General features: G+C 42.7%; 1 pseudogene; it reads left to right on the forward strand.

Annotated features, from left to right (window-relative positions):
* Positions 1-2,249: 2,249 nt before the first annotated feature.
* LOC112310565 (elongation factor 1-delta-like) lies at positions 2,250-4,498 on the forward strand (annotated as a pseudogene).
* The last annotated feature ends 275 nt before the right edge of the window (positions 4,499-4,773 follow it).

Below are 4,773 nucleotides of genomic sequence, written 5' to 3' on the forward strand. Positions count from 1 at the left end.
ATTATTATATAATCCCACAGTGACTACTTTGAAGGCAAGAACATTAATTTGGGGGATTATAAATTCTGGCAATTTAAAAATCAGTCACATTAACTTTATCCTCACTTTCAAACTGTGTCCTCAAAGACACTACTAGGTATTAAATTAAGGGACACTTTCATTTTCTTTTGGGGGGCATATATATATATATATATATATATATATATATATATATATATATCAAGACAGGCCATTATGCTGCAATAGTGAATACTCAAGATTTCAGTGGGTTAAAACAGCCAGAGTTTCACCCTGACTGGCATGGCTCAGTAGGTTGGGCATTGTCCCGCAAAACAAAAGGTCACTGATTCAATTCCTGGTCCGCCCAGCTGGGGGCATGAGAGAGGCAACCAGTCAATGTTTCTCTCCCACTCTTCCTCCCTTCCCCTCTCTCTAAAAATAAATAAATAAAATCTAAAAAAATAGCATGAATTTCTTATACTTTACAAAGTGTTCCCCAATGTTTCCAGTACCCACCTGACAGCACATGTAGTTATTACAATATTATTGACTGCCATATTTTGCCATATATAATGTATACTTTTTGCCCAAATTTCTGAGGAAAAAATAAGGATGCACATTATACATGGGTATAATGATTACATACCATGAGTATAATAATCCTGTGTATAATGTGCACAAAAACATGGGTGCACATTATACATAGTATAATACAGTATATTCTCTGTGCTGTACTTTATATCCTCGTGACTATTTTGTAACTACGAATCTGTACTTCTTAACCCCTTCGCCTTTTTCACCCAGTCCACAACCTCCCCTCCCCTCTGGAAATCATCAGTCTGTTCTCTGGATCTGTGAGTCTGTTTTGGTTTTGTTTGTTTATATTGTTCTTTAGATGCCACATATAAGTGAAATCTTTCTTTCCCAAATAGTCCCCTACAGGTCTGGGTGACTGTTTAGGGCAGCTGTCTTCCATTAGATGGCTGAGCAATGTATTTCCATTATCAATAAGTGCTTCCCCATTTGACAAGGCAGAGGAAGAGAGCACTGGAGAGTTGAGAATTAACAAAGGCTTCCACTTAAGAAGTGACACGTTTGCTCATATTCCATTTACCAAAGCAAGTCATATGGCCACATCCAACTTCAAGAGAGGAGAAAATTATAATCCTACTATGTGCTTAGAAGGAAAAGCACCAGCAGTATTAGTAAGCAGCACTAATACCTACCACAGCGAGGAACTAGTGGACCCAATCTAGGCAAGAAACAGTGCTCCTTAAGCTACCTATTGAATTATGAGCCAAATTTATATATGCTAACTCAGTTTCACCTCCTAATATCTCTGTATTTCCTACATTATTTCTTTATTGAGCACCCCTAGGTGCCAGACTCTAAGCTAGGTGCTTTCCCATCTATTACTTCATTGGATTTTCATAAATACCCTAAGAAATAGACCCTATCATTACCTCCATTTGACACTTATGGAAACTGAGGCTGAGAAATATTAAGCGACTTCAACAGTGTCATAAGTTAATAACCAAGAACAAAGAACCAAGTCTGTAATACTATGAAACCTGTGGTGTGTCCCTTGAACCACGCATATCTTCCTGTCCAAAGCTGAGGTCTGCAACTCTGCTCAGTCTCCTTCCCCTCTCAATTCCTTCAGGAACTCATCCCATTAATGATTTAACACCCTCACTTGCTGATTTGCTTGAAACCCAGTCTTTCCTCTACTACCGACCCCCATTAAATCATTTAAAATCATTTAGTACCCCCCATCTGAAATTCGTTTTCTTCAACCTAAGATCTTCCCTCTGTTTGCCCTGTCTCCACCCAACCTCACCATACACATGTGCTCTATTTCCTCCTTCCTTAATTCTCTGCAGTCTGTCCTCAGTCCTCGACATCCTGCCAGCTACAACTGCTCTGAAGCATCCCTAGTCAACAAATCCAATGTTTGTGCACTTCCATGTAACCTTGTCCACTGGAGTAACTTAGGAACCTTCAACACTCTTGGCCCTGTCTCCTAGACACGACTTCCCCGCATTATCCTCATAGCACTGCTCTGACCAGTGTCTCTGTCTCCACTGGTTCCTTTGCCTCCTCCTCTGTCTTCATGTGGACTCTTAAGTTCTGTTCAATTGTCATTCTCTCTTTCTCTTCTTTTCTCTTCCCTCCTGCTACAGGCTGAAGTGTGTCCCCTCAAAATTCATATTTTGAAGCCCTAACCCCCAGTATGATGGTATCTGGAGATGGGGACTTGGGGAGGTAATAAGGTTTAGATGAGGTCATGAGGGTGATGTCACAATGGGATTAGTGCCCTTATAAGTGCTCACTCTCTCTCTCTCTCTCTCTGCCCTCCCTGCCCCAAATTATCTTCCTCAATGACCACATGTACTCCTGGAGCTTCAACTATCACCATTGTGTCCATAGCCATACAATATATTCACAATACAACTTTAAGAAAATTACTCTAACCCTCTGAGACACAGTCCCTTCATTTATAAAGTAAAAGTAAATTTAGTGCTCTCCTTTACAGCACTGCTGGCTAAATGACCTACTGAATGCAGGGCAGTTTGTCCAGTTTGTGGCACATAGTAAGTACTCAAAATGTGTATTTCATTTTGTTGGGCTTTTTTTAATGACTAATAGACAGCCAGTGGATAGGAAGCAGTTGTGGGTACAGTAGAGAGGCAATTTGAGAAAATGATACAGACCTCAGACACTGGTACCAGTTAAACCTCAGTTAAATTCCAGTTCCACCACTTAGTAACCTTGGAACCATGGGAAGCTTTCTTAGTTTCATAGTTTTCTCATCTGCAAAATCAAAATACTTAAGTATAGAATTCTCAGGTGGGCATTTAAGCATCCCCCCCAATAATCTGGCCTGATTGTACTTTTCTAGTTTTCTGACCCATTATTTTCCTATATATACTATATGTTGTAGCCAAACCAGACTACTTAGTGTTCCCTTTGAATAACTGAATCATTACATTGAATTCTTTAAAAAAAAAAAATTCGTATCCTCACCCAAGGACATTTTCTCACCACTTTCAGAGAGAGAGACATTGATACAAGAGAGAAGCATCAATTGGTTGCCTTCTTAAATGTGCCTGAACCAGGGATCAAACCCGCAACCTGGGTATGTGGCCTGACTGGGAATTGAACCTACAACTCTTTGGTCTTTGGGATAACACTCCAACCAACTGAGCCACATCGGTCAGGGCTAAATTGAATTCTTACAAAGCAGCATAGTGTAATAGAGTCAAACAGACCTGGATTGAATCCCAGCTCTGCTACCTAGTAGCTATGAAACCATCAGCACATTATTTACACTCTCTGAGACTCAGTTTCCTTACATGTAGAAAGAATAATACCATATGATCTCACCTATAAGCAGAACCTAATCAACAAAACAAACAAGCAAGCAAAATAGAACATGGAAATAAAGAACAAACTGATCGTAACCAGAGGGGAGGGGAGAAGGAGATAACAGAGGAAAGAAGGGAAAGGGACAAGTCAAGGAACGTGTATAAAGGACCCATGGGCCTTGGCTGGAGTGGCTCAGTGGATTGGGTGCCAGCCTGTGAAACAGAGAGTCATGGCTTCAATTCCCAATCAGGGCACATGCCTGGGTTGTGGGCCAGGTCCCTGGTGAAGGACGCCAAGAGGCAACCACACAGTCATGATTCTCTCCTTTTCTTTCTCCTTCCCTTCCCTTCTCTCTAAAAATAAATAAATAAAATATACTTTTAAAGATTTTACTGGTGCAGAAAGGAAATTCTACAAGCAGATGAATGGGCCTGTGGCTGGCTCCTCATGCCAGGAGAATGGTGCAGGCATGATCCTCCAGGACACTGCGAGACCCAGTGAGAACATCCAGGGCCTGGCGGAGACCACAGAGAGCTCATCATCCAGATCGCCAGCCTGGAGATGGAGAGCCAGTGCCTGAGAGGCATGGTACAGAACCTGCAGCAGGCCATCTACAGGCTGGAAGCTGACTGAGCATTCTGGAGAAGAGTGTGTCCACTTACCAGGCCACAGCCCCACAGACCCAGCAAGTGTCTCCCACGTGCCAAGTGGAGCCCCCCACCAAGAAGGCAGCCACCGCTGCAGAGGATGATGAAGACGATGACACTGACCTGTTTGGCAATGACGAGGAAGATGACAAGGAGGCCATTAAGCTGTGGGAGGAGCAGCTGCGGCAGAGAAGAAAGCCAAGAAGCCTACACTGGCGGCCAAGTCCTCCATCCTCCTGGATATTAAGCCCTGGGATGACGAGATGGACATGGCCCAACTGGAGGCCTACATGCACTCTGTCCAGCTGGACGGGCTGACCTGGGTTTGCTCCAGGTTGGTTCCAGTCGGCTATGGCATTCTTAAGCTGCAGATCCAGTGGGCGGTGGAGGACAACAAGATAGCGACCAATCTGCTGAAAGAGATCACCAAGTTCGAGGAGCAGGTGCAGAGTGTCGACATTGCTGCTTTCAGCAAAATCTAAGCCCTAGCAGGGGGTCTACTGTCCCTGCTGCTATTTAACACTGAGATTCCCACTAAAAAAAAAAAAGAGAGAGTTGTCAAACAAAAAAAGAAAGAAAGAATACACATCTAGAAAGAGTATAATTCTTGCTCAGGGGAAGTCAATATGTGTTTTCTTAAGGCCTTCAACTGATCACCTGAGGTCCATCCACATTATGAAGGGTTATCTGCTTTACTCAAATTCCACCAATTTCAATGTTAATCTCATCCCGAAAAAAGACCACAGAAATATCCAGA

The sequence above is a fragment of the Desmodus rotundus genome, chromosome X, assembly GCF_022682495.2.
Source record: "Desmodus rotundus isolate HL8 chromosome X, HLdesRot8A.1, whole genome shotgun sequence".
Taxonomy (NCBI): Eukaryota; Metazoa; Chordata; class Mammalia; order Chiroptera; family Phyllostomidae; genus Desmodus; species Desmodus rotundus.